Raw genomic sequence first — 19,322 nt, forward strand, 5'->3', positions numbered from 1 at the left:
ACACCGCCGCGCTTGTCGACCGGCCTGCACTAATCATTAATCTTCTTCGCTCCTTATGTATTCCTGGTACCCGCTCCTTCGCCGATATGAAAATTATAAGTTTAGAAAATAATTGGATTTGCAATTATTTAAATGTTTCAGAAATAAAACTTTGTTTCCGATGAATTTTCCTAAAAGAAAAACTGAAAGTCATAGATTTATAAAATATAATATTGGCATGCTTTTATTAGTCTGCATTTATTTCTTTATTTTTATTCCTACTGTGCCCTTTTGCAAATAACCTTTTTTCATCACATCTTAGCTGCTGCGTGGCTGCTGCAGTTTACCTAAAAAAAATTAAAACCTGTATGTAGTTGATACTGTCGCCATCTCTTGGTGAAAAGCTTTAGTTTCTGTTTGCTTGTGATCATAGAATATAGACGCCATAAAATAAATATAAAACAGCGCCATCTTGTGTTCAGTAGCTGGATACGAAAATGTAGAGCGCACAAGAGCGGAGCGTTATCGATTTTTTAAATAATATTGCTAGTAATAAATATTTTACTTACTTTTAACTTGTATTTTTATATATTCTTAGAAACAACAGAAATTTCTATAAAGGCTTCTTTCTTATCTTTGAGAGCTTACACATTTATGATAGGCACCTGACTAAAATATCCTCTTTATATGTATTTTCCAAGTATTTATCACTTAAAGCAACGTGAACATTGTGTAAAATTACAATAAGCAGGCACCTTAATTTTTAAACATACTACACGGACCACGGTTTTGAAACAAAAATTTCATTAGGTACTTCTGTATTTTTAAAAACACAGTTGATATTGTATTTCTTATAAGAAAATTTTGAAATTCAAAATAAAATGGCAAGCTAGGATTACCTTGCACCACAGCCTTGCACCTTGTAGTATCTATTTTCATTCAAACTACATAAATTTTTCAGATATTATTTTGTTAAAGAGATACTTTTAGTATGATAGAGTCTTTAAAAACGTATGAAAAGGTATTGTGGTAAGTGTGAAAATTATGGCAAAAATTACCTTTTAACAAATATATGGTTAAAATTCATTGAAATTAGGATTTAAATGCAAAAGACTGGAAATTATGTATTGATAGATCGTTGTTTCATTGGCTGGTTTAGTTCGAAATCTTATCATATTTAATATGCAATCTAATTAATCTATATTGAAGGTTTAATGAGAAAGAAATGAAACAAAAAGATTATGATGGTATTTTTTATTATTTTGTATATTCAACCTAGGCACATGTAAAAAATCAAGAATGTATATGAATACCGTTCATAATACTTAGAAACAGACAATCACATAATAATATCACATAAATTTACCAGCTAGAACATGGACAATTGTTCCAAATAAATACCTATAGTAATACAATGTTTACAACATGATATTATAAAGGACCATTAAAATTTTAAATCTAAATTTTTGTAGGACAATGTTATGCATGTTACAGTCAAAACCCTGAACCAGTCAATATCCTTATTGACGGTTATTTTTACGCGTTAAATTAAATATATCAACATACCAGAAAATGTAGTTCTAAAATTATACACAGTTACAATAATTTGTATTAACATTATACAAAAACCACGTAAATACATTGAGGGCACATAACATATTATCCTAATCTAAAGAAGAAGAAGAATTGTAAAAGGAGATTTTTTTAATCTGCAGGTTTATTTTTTTATTATATACAAAAAGCAGAAAGCATACAAAATGTAATAGATTAATTTAACAGTTTGTTAGAAGATATTTTCTATAGTAATAACTTAAGGAAGTAAATAAAAAATAAAAATAAATATTTACCGGGTTAAAGTACCATTGAAGTTAATTATTATAATTGTATATTGCTATTAATCTAAATATTATTGGTGTGTTAAATAAGGTTTTTTTAATTTTAGCATTTAAGTTTATTTCACTTATTAATATTGGTAGGTAGATATATAATTATACTTTAAGCTCGAAGAACGGAATATTTGATATTTCGTGGTAATAAAACACTTCATAGAGCTAATATTTACATGCAGTTTTATACTGCTTTTGAAAATTTTTGGCACTTGGTACTTTGTGAACATGTAATAAATTATTTATTCACTTCTATGTAGGTACGTATCAGTGATATGATTAAAATAATATCTTTATTTATTTTAAAAAAGCTGTGACTTATAAAATATACAACCATATTATCCCTTCACTATTACTATAATATTATATAAACATCCACACATAAATCTTGTTACATACAAATACACAGTTGCATTAATACAAATGACTCTACCTTTATGGAATTTATAAAGATTGAAGTCTTTATAAATTCCATATACCTCACACATTACACACAATTTATTAAACACACCAGAACATTACACACATCCTATTCTTACATCTATGTCAATGTACAACCAACACTACTTATTAATAAACTACTAAGAAACTCCATGGTTTTTTTCTTCCAGTCTCCCCACATTGTCTTGAAGGACGCAGTGCATGCACCACACAAACCTCTCTAGAACCGAATTTGTCGCCTCACTTCAAACAAATTCGGATCTACAGGGTAGATGTAGGGCACTAATATTGATGCCGTAGGGCACCAACTTCCTTCCTTGATCTTCTGCATCTTCGAACCCAGCTAGTTAGATATGGACTACAGAGGAATAAGTAGTGGAAACATTGCATAGACACAAATAATGTACAATTATGTACATATTCAAAAGTTACATACGGGTTATATTATAAATAAGTACAATTATGTATGATAATAAAAACTAACATACTCTAGGTACATAGAGTTTAATATTTTAATATTCAACGTCTCGATTTAAACAAATTACAATGTTATTAGGTATACACATGAAAAATTTAAACATACCTATAACATGATATAGTGAGAAAATTATTTACATCGAAATATCGAGAATACACACAAGTGAAAAATTATATAATTTTGAGATTTTAGTACCATTTTGATAGAATAAATTTATAATGAAATGAAATTACCTACAATAATAAAAATATTAGGACTGAAAAAATGATATAGATGCTTCAGATACAACTTATATAACATAAATAATTAAATAGCATAATACCAGATTGTATTGAAATGAATAATAATTTTTTAATCAATTATTATTCTAAAATAATTAAACTAAATTACATTACCAAGTACCAACCAAGAGCGCCTTGATGCGTGACCCACTCGGCGACGAAATCACATCTGAAAACTATAAAAAAGGAATTTATAACGCTGATCTATTTCACGAATGATTCATCATGTGTTAATATAAACACGTCATAACACCTATCCATCATAATTAAAAGTGGTGATGTCAAACAGTGGAACAATTTTGTCGATGTTCGTGTTAATACAATAAACGTTACATAGTAGCCGCTTTCTGTCGTCATCAATCAATATATTGTATAAAAAATCCCAATAGGTTGTAGTTACGACATCGTGTAAGCAATTTGATAACACCAAATGAATAAATATTTTGTAAAACGTGACTAAAATTTGCATTAAAATCTTGCATTTTAACGTCCGACACCGGAAGGGAAGCGCCAGCGGGCGAAGGAATGTATTTTAGACGGCACATGCTAATTAATATTCAACAATGAACATACATATGCCTGATGATATTCCACAAGTATTGCATCACAGTGACTCACGATATAGTAAATACAAAGAAAGAAGATTATTTTAATGTTGATATTGTAAAGCAAGATTTTTAGGAATATTTTAATTAACAAATTTTAAAATCGAATTTAAATTACAAAGAATGCAGAAACAAAGGCAGTAGGTACGTAGCCAATGTACTGCGAATTTAACAGAAAAAATAGATGCGCCAACGAATTTAAAAATAAAACTACACGCTACCAGACGTACCTGTACCTATCAGACTGCTAGACAAAATACAAAACGGGTTTAATACGAGCAACAATTAGTAGCGCGTCACAAAGTCTGCGCGGGCCGGCGGTTCCACGATTCGCCAAGGCTGGATCGGGGCCGTTCCTCACAAGTGGGTCAGAGGACGCGCATGCGTACTCCGGACGTAGGCAATGAGCGCCGCCCCCGCCCTATCGAATGAATGGCTCAGACCCCCACTTCGCATCTCCAGGATAACTTGACCCACCCTTTTATGAATCTTTGTTATATCGGAAACCGTGGAACTAACTGGAATCGGCCGTTATAGCCAGCTGTTGTTCTGCTCGATACACGTTCAGTTAAATTTAGAATCGATAATGCAGTTTTGAAATTAAAATATTTCGAGACGCAACTATTTCAAGATAGAACAATGAAATGTAAAAATTAAAACACGATGTGTTTCCTTTCCAATAAAGGTATCTATCTATAAAAATATAATGAAACGAAATTAATAAAATATCTATGAAACGCGTGTTAAAAAAAAACGTTAAAGTACACGATAAATCAAAGGTCGACTCACCTAAATATCCGGAAAGTCAGTCGTAAAAACTACAAGGCAACTATTTGAACGCAACCTAATTTAAAATCGAACGATAAAAAATTTGAATATCGAACTCCACAACCGAAATCTGATGCGATCACAGCGAGAGACGATCTCGATCTGATGGAGCTCCCACACGGCGCGTAGCATGAAACTATTGGTGATGAAAGCTATTAGCAAGCCACTAATTGTACGGCAGCCTACATAGCCAGCGGTAATTGCCCCATTTACACGTTTTGTTAGTTCTCTCTGCATAATTGTTGTCTGTTTACACCGGAGATGATACGAATGTGCCAACCACGAAACGGAATATTATATTAGAAATTATTCCCGCATCGGTCACTAATGAAGCGCCTGATGAAACTGAACGTGTTAATAGGTTCGTTTATAGCTTTTATTAGTTGCGTGCTGTTTTATCAATACCGGAGTAATGAATGACTCATGAAGTAACATTCCATATAAACCCAACGGCCTGGTAAAAACGTACATTCAAATCGACAGGAATAGTACCGCATGTGTTGAACTTAAATTATTTTAAGTACCTAGGTACCTACACTAGTATTATGAGTTAGATATGTAATATAAATACGGTCAAAGCCGTACGTACGACCGGTTAGCTGTCATTTGCATTTCTAGTATTGAATACGAGACAATAGCGATAGATCACCTACTGATTGCAAAGCCATGAATGATGACGAACAAAAGCATTATGCAGAATTTGAATCAGACTGGTAATCAATGCAAACATAATTGATTAGAACTAATGGAATTCTTATCGATCATCTAATATCTAGGTAGGTAAATAAGGCATTATGAAATTTAAACGATTGCTTTTAAAGATCATATTGGAGAAAAACTGAGACGCTAATGAATACTAAGAAAGTCCATTTCTGTATTACGAGCATTATCAAAGAAGCTTTGTTAAGAAAGATTTACAGATGCTGTACGGATCCATTGTTAGAAAATTTTACGGTTTTACTTATACAATTTCTATAGGTATATTACTTCTATCGCCTCTGGGGATTTTAACTAGAAGCCAAATAGCTATTGATTTAAATTTTCTAGGAACTAATATTTCAATTATTATACTTCTTATTTAATTAGGTAACATAAATTGATTGACATCACGTTTGAATTTTGGTATTTGTTAATACAAATACCAAAATTCATTCATTGTATTTTAATAAATACAATTAATTATATCAGTTTAATTTTTGTTCTCTAATTGAAATATTATAAAACGTATGAATCGGATGTATTAATCTAAACGACATTTTTTACATAAAACAGATGGTGGCTACTTACAAAATTAACGACGATTGTCTTCCTCAATAGCTCTGACAGGTCGCGGCACCTGAAAATTTTCGAAGACTTCATATTAATATTGGTCTAAAAATAAAGCGTCATCGATACAAGGGCACCGCTAGATTAATTCATTAAAAGCTTCCACTGATGGAAACTGACCTTGTTCATCCTGCTTGAATCGCGCCAAACTGGCGTTGACTTGTCAGTCCCGCCAAACATGGCTGCCGGTCGTGTGGGAAGCGGAAATACACGAATTACTACGAGTCAAAAAGGATGGAGCAATCCATGCGCGTGTGCAAAAACGAGACAGGCGACAGGTCCTGGTTGCTCCAGTATGTAGAGAGAGACGGCGATATCGCCCCCGATTGGGGAGTGAAGAGAATAGAAATCTCATCTAAACGGTTTTTAGGGTGGAGCTGTCTGGACTATCGGGTCGGTTCGGCGCGCAGATGGCAACAAAAAGGGACCCAGTCGGGAATAAATTTTGGGCATAAATTGAACGACATTTTTGCCACATTGCTTCGAAGCCCTCTCAACATTTCGTCTGGCCTTTCCTTTTTAGGAAATCATGTTAGTTCTAACCTTTAGATTTGACACTGAATTCTTCGACAGTCTGGATCTTGCCGCATATAATAAATACCTTTTTTATTTGTTGTAATAATACTGTGTAGTTATTTTAAGCAAAACAAAACGCATTCGCCTAACGGAATTAACCATATTCAAATAACGGGGTCATTGACATGGGATTTATTGTGTTCTTCCTGTCATTTTATTAAAGTTCATTTTTAGACAAACGCGAATATGTAATCGTGACAACAATACTAACGAGTCCAATTGAAACTTGTGTCTATAGATAGAAAAACATCGTACCTTCCTATTTAAAATATAGACGGTAGGTAGGTATAAAATAATTCGTGCTCAAAATAAAGTGATACTCTATGGATATTGTTTTGTAGTCAGCACACAATGGCTTCACATCTTAATTAAGTTTTAACTAGATCAGGCCCCTAAGGATATTCTCCGTATAAGGAATCCATCAGTCCTTAAGATTAAGGGCGCGTACACATTGAGCAATGTAAAAGAAACAAAAATGGTACGATAAGATAATAAACACAGGGGTCCGTTTAAATGTCGCCAAATCCCTATGGAGTATAAGTGTGCGTCTGTCTGCATTGCGTATTTATGCGAATATCGATTCGATTAAGGAGAATACATATACAAGATACATAGACATAGGTATTAAACCAAAAATATGTTAGATAAAAATAAATAGATACGAGACGCATTAATTACGATTTTTAACTTTCTGATCGCATAAAGCATTGAATCTATTAACACAGTTTAGTTCGAATATGAAGCACATATTATAGTGTCTTAAAAATAATAACACCGCTTCTATGAATACAATCCTAACTTTCCACGCGTTGATTAAAAACCATAAGCCTTGATTATGTTAGTCTAGTACATTTGCTCTATAATAAAATGCGCTAGATAAGAGATTAGAGCAACGGAAGCTGCCGTATCTCTGTTTACCATCCAATGTAATATCATATCAAATGAGATTAAGGCTGCATATTGTTTGTCATCTATTTAACAGGTAGCTGCTGATAAAACTTTGTTTAACTAAGATAGCCCGGATTATCTGGAGAGTGAATTACGGCACTCTTGTTTTATAAAGTTAAATGAAAAAAGTTAAAAATTACGTGGAGAATTTTCTAGAAGAATTCACGCGGGCTATACGTAGATTACTTTTAAAGTAACTGTACCTACGGATCTACTCTATACCTACATTCAGTTGAGGCAATTTACGCGAAATAATAATTCTTAAGTACCTATGTACCTAATAGGTACCTACCAGGTTATCTATTAATAAAAAGATAGGTAATCAAACAACAACAAACAAACAACAGTTCTACCATTGTATACTGGACGTTTTATAAACATTTTAATCCTGAATAACACAATTTATGTTATGATAGAGCCCTATTTGGTATTGACTACTTTACGTTTATATTGTTCAAAATGTGCATTAATATTTGTTCAGTCGTGTCTATACAATAAAAAAACTAAATAATATCATTTACTTCATGTTAAACAGAATAATGCTTTTATATTTGTTCTCCGATCTTATTATCTTGCCTCGTTTGCTTGGGTGAGCCGTGAGCCCTTAGTTATTTCTAGTAGGTACCTTAGAAGTTAGTGTTTACGAAACTATATAAATGTAACTGAATAGGTGATATAGTTTCTTATTATAGGATTAAATAATCCTATAAAAAGAAACTATATCATATTTAAATAAATATCACTATAAATCAAAAATATTGCCTATCAAAGGAGCTCATCAGTTATTGCGTCTCAAGGAGCCAGGATTAAAGGCTTGTAATTCATAAAGTTAAATCGTCAAGTAGATGACAAGGCACGCAAGCCATGGACAAATTATTTATTAACAGGCCTGTTTATGAACTTTGGAAGTTTAATGACGGTAGATATAACTTTGCTGAGTAATAAAATACATTAATTTTGATATAAGTTTGTCACGCGAGTGACAATTTTAAGGAGAAGTTGGGCTCAAAGTTGTTAAAAAAATATTATCATGCGTATATGTAACAATACATCGATACCTACTCATATATCATTTATTATTCATGAATACACTGGTAATAAGAAGATGATATAAGTAACTTAATAGGTAATTTTGTAGTGGCATGGTTACTTTTAACAGAACTACCTACAAATCAACGCCACGCCATATATTTTTTATACTACGGGTTTTCATATATTTTCATTAAACGTTATCTAATGAAATTTAGAAATATTCTAATTATTTTAAACATTAAAGGCGCAAATGAATACTCATTGCAGAATTGCTCCGAGTCTCTCCCCTCCCGGTAGATCGATAGAGAGAAGCCGTTTGGTAATTCTTATTTATTTCGTTTTACATCAAGACTCCTATTTTTCATAATACATATTGTAACTTTCATTTATTTTTGTGCTCATTAGTTTATTGTTTCGTAACTTTAATATGATAGGTACCTACCTATTAGGTAGGTATCTACGTTCGAGAGAGCCTTTATGTGTCAAATAATGATACTGTATTAAGTTACTCATATTAAATCTTTGTGATAAATAATAATCTATTTTACTATTAGCTTTAATAATCCAGCATATACAAGAATATCTAATAGTAATACATAATATATAATGTAATCAGTGCCCACTGATGACGAAGGGCAAATACTCAAATTGCAAAAATTACTTACTAAAAAATAATATAACGTCTGTCAGTCTTAACTTATTTACTTCATCCTACTTTCATTATATATAGTAGGTATGATATTTCATATATGTAGTTATAAACTTATACATAAATAACTCTACATTTCAACGTTGAAGCTTACAATGTTTCAAAGAATTTGTTAATATTATTGTTTTCATACGAAGATGGAATATGAAAAATGACTAGGAAATTAATAAATTTCTTATGTTTTCCGATTGGGTCTATTAAATATAAGGTTTTCACTTTTCATATTAATAATTTTTATATACTATCTATATTTAACTTCTAATCGAAAATAATAATTAGACTAGGAGTTCTTAATTGAATGGGTAAAAAGTATAATAGTAATTTATTACAGTACAAATATAAAACAACTTTTAATAAAACGTTAGATGATTTATGTTTTGTGCTAAATAACTGGTCCATTTAATTAAAGTTGGCCTTGATATTATTCATACTCATATGCAATATCAAATAGACGCTACTACAATAAAAAAACAAGTGAATGCGAACAATATTTTCCCCTATTCAAATATACCAAGATTGGTCTGATTTTCATATTATACATTAGCATACATAATAGGAAGAATCAGAATATAATCAAAGTATGTACCTACAAGTTTCCGCACATGCGTACAAGGGGTCCCTTTATCGACAGGCGGTGTAGGCGTCACTGCGCAAACTCACAGCCGTCCAATAATTTAATACAATAAAAAATAACAAAATTATATCCAAATTCCAAATGTCTTGGTACAGAGCTCTAGTAACAAAAGATTCCCCAAACGCCCTAATTCAAGAAACGATGGTATTCAGTTGAGTTTTCTGATGCTGATGGATGTAAGAACAAATATTGGCCGAAAGATAGTATAAGATTAGTTAGATTAATAATCTTGATGACTTTTCAAGGATTTAGTTAATGGATTTCACCCATATATTCATGAAATAACCTACTAGTTCATTCCGATGTTGGATAAATCCAGGGAAAAATCGCTCTATATGTAGGTATATTCATAGAATAGAATTTTAAATTATTTGTTAAATACCTTGATATTGTATATTTTGAAAGTTATTTGATTCTTATCAAAATCCAATCGCTCAATCAGTATTACCGATAAAAGAAAATTAGTTTACACTTCCACTGAAAACATCATTAGCGTTTAAAATACAATCACAACAATCTAAATTCTCAAAAGATATTTACTGCAGCTCATAATATCTTTTAAAATCTAGGATTCAGAATGAAAAAAACAAAGCTGGAACTGTTAAATTTACAAAAAAAATCCAATGGGATAAACGAGCACAATACAAGCTATTTATAATGAAGGTAAACGAACGAATGGTTTATCTTTACCCAAATTGAGATTTGATTATTTTGTCCTCAATACTTACATCACTCATTCATTGAACACTTATTTACATGAAACACAAACTAAGCGCCGCATTTAGTATTGAATAACAGATTTGTGTCCAATTAAAGGATCGATTTTAATAAGATTACCATTTTAGTAGATAGTTAGTCTACGAACAGTATTGAATAGACCTACATTTTATAAATATTTTAACTAGAAGTAGGCTGTCGTATTTACCTATAGTGCCTACACTTCCCTTATATAGAGTGACAAGATAACGTATTACATTGATTTAAAGGCATCGATAGAAATTGTTTTTAATATGGAACATGTGAATTGGTCCTTAATCTGTTACAAGGATTCCGAATCGGTTTGACTAAAAGCGGCTGTTCATGAACTTGTGAAGTGAATTAACTAAACATTTATTAATACCTACGTTTTATAATTCGTTATATAGGTATCTAGCAAATAAGGTAGAGCCCATTTAATTATTTTTGGGTTTTTGTTGATAGCTTTAGTAATGTTTTGATAGGTAATCCTAAATTACCTACGCCATGCTTGTTTCAACATTTACGGGATAGGTTAACCAACTATAGTAAAAGACTTGAATTCTCTCAGGAATATCTCTAAAAATGGCCATGCTCTAAAACGTTACTTTCCAAAAATACCTATATTAAAACATTACAAATTTCAAAAGTAACTTCCAAGACTATTCCTACCTCCCAAGGAATAAAACACAAGCTCATAAAGATGGGCGATTCGATAAGTTACAAAAGCATCGTAAAATTATAAAACAAGTCACGATACAACAATACTAACAATACTTCCTATGTAACTAAACAGAGGCCGGTATCTATTTAAAATAAGTGATTAACTTGTAGGTACTATAAATATATGAAGGCCGGAAGGAGTACGACATCGTTGGATTTTTACATATCGCGTACACGTAGCAATTACGTAATAAAAAACAATGTTTAATTAACATTTTGAACTATGGAAAATAACTTCGATTAGCAATATTCGATCAATAGAATTAACGTAATAAAATGTGGTAGCAAATTTGAATATATAAAACTCCTCTGTTGTTAAAGCATATGCAATGAAACACTTAAAAAAATTAAATAAAAAAATGAAACTACCTACACACAATACAAGTACATGTCTGCTTACCTAAATCAGGAAGGCGTGGGGTATCTGCGCAGGGCAAACTGCGACTCCGTCGAGAACCACCCTTGCTGCCGCCCCACCCCGCGCCGTACCTACAGCCTACCCCTCGATAGAGACGCTATGATAATATCCGTTAATTGCTTTCGAGCTTCCAGTTATATTTGCTTTCATGTTATAAATTTTTGATTTTTTATAGAGAAGAACACGTACGTTTATTGCAGATAGAGCAAAATAAAAATTATTTTGTTTTTTTTAAAGTGCCATTTTAACTACTTTTATATTACCTTGTTAAAAAAACTACTGAAATGCAATAAAAAAAAACAATGTACCTAACATATAATTGGCCCTAAAGCTAATATAAATGCTTGCATACGACGCCTAGATTAGCTTTTAAAAAGATACGATCTTTAGTGTTCGAGGAAGACTAACAGTATATTATTATTATATAAACGATTTATTACAACAATATACAATCGATAAAAAACATGAACTTTCCTAGCAATAAACACGCGCAAAACCAACATTGCCAACGCAATAAAAACGAAAATAAACTTAAAGATTTCGTGGCTATCAAATCTATTGTTGCTAATTGATTGTTTTAGGTATTGAACAAATATGTGACGATAAAAATTACGCAAATATTACGCGTACAAAGTGCCAATTGACAGTGAAACCGTTACGGTAACCGGCCGTATGTGAGCTGTGACGTAATGCTCAGCCTGTTCGCGCTAGCGGCTAGGGCGTGTGCATACTGGATATATATGCGATTCTTGCAATAAAAGTAGTATTTTTATTTATTAGTTACCGGCTTTATAGAAGCTTTGAATTTAGTGTGTGGCTCCACTTTTTACTACAATAGAACTAAGTATCCAAAATTTTGATTTGAAAAGAAAGTCAACGAAATTTTAAATGTAGATATTATAGTAAATATAAAAGTATCAAGTAGCTATATTTTGTTTTTTATCCGAATTTTGAATGTATATTACCAACAGAAAGAACGCCTGTTTGATGTTTTGTATGATATTTTTTACGTAGTTATTCAGTTTATTCTGATCAGGTATTTTCTATACAGGATGTCCCAGCAACGGTATACTAAGCCCCAAGGAGGTTATAGTTTTGCATACGCTGACTACGTAAAAAATACTGATAAAATTCCAGACGAATTCTTTTGACAAATTTTTTAATTCTTAAAACTCTATGTGTACACCCCTATCAAGCAACCCGCTCAACTTTGCCACCCGCACGTGAGCTATGGTTTAAGATTATGTTTTCATAGACAAAATGCTCACATTAGCGAAGCGGTATATTATGCCGGCCTCGCGAAGCTAGAGACGAAAACATGGATTTTAAGGAAAAATTAAGCAAAAAATTTTTGGCGTAATTTTGTTGTTTAAGTATTTTTTACGTGATCACTGATCAGTGTTTGCAAAACTTCAAGTGCCTTCGCGCTTAGTATACCAATAGTGGGACATCCTGTATACTCCTGAACTGATGTTAGTTTCACAATCAAAAAAGTCTGTTAAAGCTAGAGCGCATTCACAATAGCTGATACTGTTACGTTTATTAATGGTGCCCTCAAAATTTGTTAAGTAATTTAATTATTATAATATGTATTACGACCATATCAAAATGCATTATTTTTTATTCTGAATTTTATAAAAAAAAATGTTTTAAAAACAAAAAGAAGATAACAACAATAATAATGTGGACTTAATCTATTAAATAACCATAATATTTTAACCCATTCAACAATAATATCCTATTAAACCTACTAATAGAAAAAAAGTACTGAAATGTGATGAAATTAAATACACTAAGCATTTCTCTGAATATAATTACTCTGTAGATAGGTATTTACTTTTCAAAAGCACATATGTGAAGAGCTCTATGTGTGTCTATGTTGACATTTTTAGTTAGCGTTTTAATTTTTGCGACATTGACTTATGCTTTTTAGCCTTGAACAATGAATTTGCTATATTATAATATAAAAGTCATGAAAGCATGGTAGGTAGATTTATTGATATATATTTATTTTTATTTATTATTCATTTATTCAGGAAAAAAATATTTACCTACTATTCCTAAATACCAAACAATTAAAAATATAGAGCTACCTCTAAACAGCTACTTCTCAACAATTAAAATTATAGAGCATTTGCGATTAAAATTAAAACATAATATAATAAAAATCTGTCAAGTGCGAGTCGGACGCGCATCACTATTTTTTATTATTTGTTGTTTAAGCGGCAACAGAAATACTAATTTATCTCTGAAAATTTCGGACGAAACGGAGAGACTGGCAGAAAGCGAAATCTCAGTTTTACCTTTGACGTACGGAACCCTAAAATATGTGTGTTTTGATAACCGGGAGTATATTATATAACCGGGAATATAAGACTTAGCAGAGAAAAATATAAAGACTTTTAAACATAATTTTATTTAAAAGTATTGAATTTTTTAATATGAACGCTTAAAGTCGCCAGTATAATACAGGCCAATATGAACATGTTCAAACTTTCAAATTACGAAGGAATCTAAACAAAGCGAAATAATATGGCCTTTGTATAAAGGTTTTAAAAGCTGATGCATTTTTTTTTTTGTATTTTTAAGAGCTAGCGCGCAAGAGCAACTTTTGTCTCCGCAACTATTTTGTCTCTCCCATCAACTCTATGGGGAGTTGCGTCGCTACGTGCGCGCACTTTCATACTAGCCCATAGGTGGAAGAGACAAAATAGTTGCGGAGACAAAAGTTGCACTTGCGCGCTAGCTTTAAGAGCCAGCGCGCACGAGCAACTTTGTCTCCGCATCTATTTTGTCTCTCCCATCAATTTGTATGGAGAGTTGCGTCGCTACGTGCGCGCAGTAGCCCATGGGTGGGAGAGACAAAATAGTTGCGGAGACAAATAGTTGTGGAGACAAAGTTGCTCGTGCGCGCTACCTAATAGATATTTAATTCAATTAGAGCCAGCGCGCACGAGCAACTTTGTCTCCGCAACTATTTTGTCTCTCCCACCCATGGGCTAGTAGGAAAGTGCGCGCACCTAGCGACGCAACTCCCCATACAAAGAGAGACAAAATAGTTGCGGAGACAAAGTTGCTCGTGCGCGCTGGCTCTAACAGCTGACATTAATTCGAATTATAAAAAATTCAATTATTCGTTAATGACACCATGACAATTTTTTTTCAAATAGAGAATTGCTCAATTTTAAATAATTTGTAGGCGGCATATTAAATTAAATTTTGTCTTTCCAAAAATTCATTAAACTCTCTTTAATGTTAATTATAAAATCATCATTTTTAAAATCTGCATAATAAGTATCTAGTTATTACAAATTGAGGCAGTTAATATTTTTCAAATCTATATATAGATCGAACTCCATGATCCTATATCAAATATTAAAAAAATAAAAAAAAGCAAGTAGCAAGGTTCACGTCAATCAATCCAAGGATTACTTACGAGTGAGCCAATCCAACGTTACCCTTCCCCCTATTGGTGAATTTAAAGGAATTCCAATTTAATCCGCTCCCCTTCGTACAGCTGACAGGCGGGTTTGAACCGAGCTGTTGCTAACGGACTTTCATGTGCTATTGTAAAATTATAGGGCATTTTATACGAACACTTTTTAGTTACAGAGCAATATTCCATAGTACCTACCAACCAATTGGTTTGGAGCTTTATAATGGTGAGAAAGATTTTGAGAGGATGAAAAAAATGATAAAATATTTTACAAAAATAATGACATTTCACTGAAAACAGTATATTATAAGGTACCTATACATAATTAATTTGAAAGTACATTTTTTATAAATATGTAAGATATTATTTTGAAAATATTTTTCTTGGAAAATAGTACAATATAAAATACGACCATACATTCAGAATAATAAAGAAAACTATTTCAAATATTTAGGTGTTTGTTATAATATATGAAAGAAAACGAAAAACTTAATTGTTCGTTAAAGTAAAAACGTGTCCATGCCGCATGCGCATTGGTAGAGAGTATAGTGTTCTGTGGGTCTTAACTAGCGTTATGCTTGTATGCAAGAATACAGTAGTGATTTTTTAAACGGGCTCATTTGATATCACAAAACAAATTGAAAAGTTATAAAGTTTTAATACATACAGTATCTACGATTTTTTTCATATTGAACACTACTTTTTTTCTATAGCGTTTTTAAGACTTATGCTCTACATAATAAAATTAAAATACTTATAATTAATATTCATTGATATCAATTATTAAAAATTAATTTGTGTGTAAGTAGGAACTAATTTAAATAATTTAATATTCACAAAAAGTACTAAATGAATCCTTCAAACAGCTTTATTTTCGTCGTTTCTCAGTTATCAGTTGTCAGTACCTACCTATAGATAGATACATTTCAAATCGATAAAACAAAATTTAAAAAATACTCAAAAATGCACTGTTGTAATATGTATAATGTATATGTATGATGTATATAGTATAGCACATTATACGTATACTTTTGATCGAATGACAGTTACCGCGCATCTCTTTGACAAGTTGTCTGCGCATGCTTGGGTATTGATTTTCGAACAAGGTTCGCGTTAAAAGGTTTACGCAACGTTCTGAAATTTTATTTAAACTACAATAGAAAAATAAAGAAATATTTAGTTATGCCAATTTATAATATTAAGATTGATTTTAAAAGCTATCAATTTAGAAACCTTAGTTATAATGTAGGAATGTTTTAACTCATTTCGCGCATTCCTTTGACAAGCGGTCGCGCAGCTCATTACTATTGTTTCTCGATTCAAAAATTTCTGAACGCTTCGAGTTTTGCATGAAAATCGCAGTTTCGATTAGTGGATATTAACAATGTGAAAGTTTTTTAAGCGGGGCATGTTTTTTTTCATTACGCAGCAAGATGATAAATAATTTTTACATCTGAAGATTAGAGTTTATTTATATAACACCTATGCTTTATGCTTAAGTTATTTATAACACTTCAGAAAGATGACTAAAATAAAGTTACTGAATGAAATTAATAATAAACTAAGAATGAAACATTTTAACATAGTCGTAATTTCTTAATTCGTAGCATAAAATATTGTTATCTGCAAAATCTTGTACAAACAGAAAATCCAAAAGCAACTCGATCGAGAACGTATTGGTGCGAGAACCGCTAGTATCCCCGATACTCAAAATGCGCAAGTCTGGAGACGGCACAGGCGCACCAGAGGTGCCTTTGCGGCGGCCATATTTTATCGCTTCTCTTTTTTCGGACAGGGTTTGAACAAAAATAACGCCATTCATGGAAGCCAGGTATAAATTTCACGTCAACAGTTTTTGTATAATGGATTTTATCGTCGGCTGCAGACCCGCACAATTGGCTTTACTCGGAAATATTTTTATGGCTTAAGCGTATTATTTACTCACTCTAAATGGATTACAGAATATCTGTAACACCCTTTACAATGGATTTTGTACGAATTATTCATAAGCTTTTGTAAGGATTGGAAAACGGATTGTATGCCAAGACGTGTCTATAGCTCCTATTAAGTAATTAAGAACTATTAATAACGAATAAGTAGCCCAGAAAATAGAAATATATTCGCTATTGATATTAATGATGCCATGGACGCAGTATGGATTATGCAAATTAGAGCTCTAACAATGACCCAACACATTTTGAGGAGAAAAAAGTCTATTAGGTATAGAGAAAAATTTAATATCTAGAAAAACGACAATTTTCGTCATTTTCTTTTGTTGAGATTAATTTTTCTGCCTTTATAAAAATTTGATGCAATTAAATTTTTGTAAGAACCAATTGAAGCGAGTTGATTAGAAACTAGGTGGTATTGATTATTTTTATACAACCCGCATATCATCTGCTTTGATCGTTTAATAAAAACAAAAGAAATTTTTGACATTTGTTACAATAAGCAAATGACATTAATGTCGTAGAATAAAGTCTACGATTTTCCTCATAGTAGTGTAAATAAAACGCTTAACCCAGTATATTTTTCGATTAGTAAAACTATTATAAAATAAAATGAAAATTTTCTTACCCTCAAAATCCCATTGTCTTGCAATTTGCAGTATCTGGATAAGAGAAAAGCGATTGAAAATACGGACATGATGCGTCCCTTCCCGACGCACGAACTGGAGCTTTCAAAGCTCACTCGATATCTCCGAAAACTCTATAAACCTGTTTTACCTACATTAGCCAACGGAAAAGCGCCATCTATATGTTTAGAGAGGAAACAGTTCAAGATAATTCATAACTATACTATGTTTAGTATGTTAAATAAATATTTTTAAAGAGTAATATTGATAGAATTTGAAATTAATTCATAAAAGCTAAAATTTCATTCACATGAATTTATTATAAAAAATAAAAATATTGTCTTATTGGAACTTTACTCCACGGTAAATATTGATATCACTGCCATCTATGAACAGCAATGAACAAACGACTACAATGTTTGAACTAGCGAACTTCGTTGTAGACGTTAGGGACTTGACGTAGTTTTATAGTAAAAACATAGATGGCGTTAAACTAAATTACTAGAAACAGAAACTCCTGGCATTATTTCAAAGCTTCAAATTTTTATTTTTTCAAATTAGCTAAATATCTGAATCACGCTTGTGATAAAATTTAATGAAAAGGCAATATTTTTCTCATCATAAATAAATAGTACCTAGTTAGGTACGTAAAAATGTAAAAATAATTATTTTGTTTTCTAAAAATTTCTCTCTCTCTCAATGTAAACATGTTTATTAAGGTAATTGCAGTCGTCTAACGTCTTAGTATTCATAAAATATATTCATGATATCTTTAAGCTTTTTGATCTCCTACTACTTTAGCTAGGTAAGTATCTGTAATTTTAAGTTTTAACACTGTAATTTTAACAATATCTGATAATTATTGTAGTATTGTTAAAATTTCAGTGTTGTTAGAATTTATTATGTGACTTTTTCAATTTGAGGGCATTATTTCAGGGAGGGAGAATATCAATATTTTTTTGTTACATGAATAATCATTCATGCTGTAGGTACGTAAGTACCTAGGTACCTACATGAAATTAACGCTGCATATCACATCCATATAATATTATTTATACCTACTGATTACCTATCTAGTAATTGGACATTATTATCTAATAATTAATACGCAGTGAGCGTTAAAAATTAAATTAATTTAAGTTTAAAGATATTATGTAACTTAAACTATTTAAAAGTACCTAATTAGTATTTGTGAAGAGTACCTACTAGGTACATATTATGCGGTAATTACTTAAGTACTACCTCCTTACTTTATTTTCTCTGACTTTGGCATTCTATGTTGAACTTTATTGATTAAATAAACATTTAAATATCGCTGCTCAGAACTAAGTTAAATGAATCCGTTAAATATTTATTTTGTATACTAGGTAGGTATCACAATCACAAAATAATATATATCTAACATGATTACGTACGTATCTATAACGCTAGATATAATTAAAAATGTGATCATCATTGTATTTTGAATGAATTCTTATAATAAATAGTAGGTAAGTATTCTTAGTAGGTAGGTATACGTACCTCATAAGTCATAACCTACTGGAATTTTTGAAAACATACTATCTGTGGTTTTACCAAATTTTATTCCACTGTTTGAAGCACGCATACCTATTTAGAACAATTTCCCAAAAAGCAAAACGAATAAAAGAATCGACATGATCGCCCAGCTTGCAACCATTAATCAAACGATTAACATTACTCCACATCGTATC

The 19,322-nt window shown here is 31.5% G+C and overlaps 1 long non-coding RNA gene across 2 annotated transcripts; it reads right to left on the reverse strand.

The window, feature by feature from the left end:
• Window positions 1-1,218: 1,218 nt before the first annotated feature.
• Window positions 1,219-17,721, reverse strand: LOC123695134. Of its 2 annotated transcripts, XR_006751904.1 has the most exons (3): window positions 17,613-17,721; window positions 5,786-5,834; window positions 1,219-3,241 (listed from the first exon to the last, which is right to left on the reverse strand). It is a non-coding gene; the product is annotated as an uncharacterized LOC123695134 (long non-coding RNA). The 2 variants fall into 2 exon arrangements; XR_006751903.1 differs by lacking the exons at window positions 5,786-5,834; window positions 17,613-17,721 and adding an exon at window positions 4,460-4,975.
• Between the last annotated feature and the right edge of the window lie 1,601 nt (window positions 17,722-19,322).

This window comes from Colias croceus, chromosome 10 (genome assembly GCF_905220415.1).
Source record: "Colias croceus chromosome 10, ilColCroc2.1".
Lineage (NCBI taxonomy): Eukaryota > Metazoa > Arthropoda > Insecta > Lepidoptera > Pieridae > Colias > Colias croceus.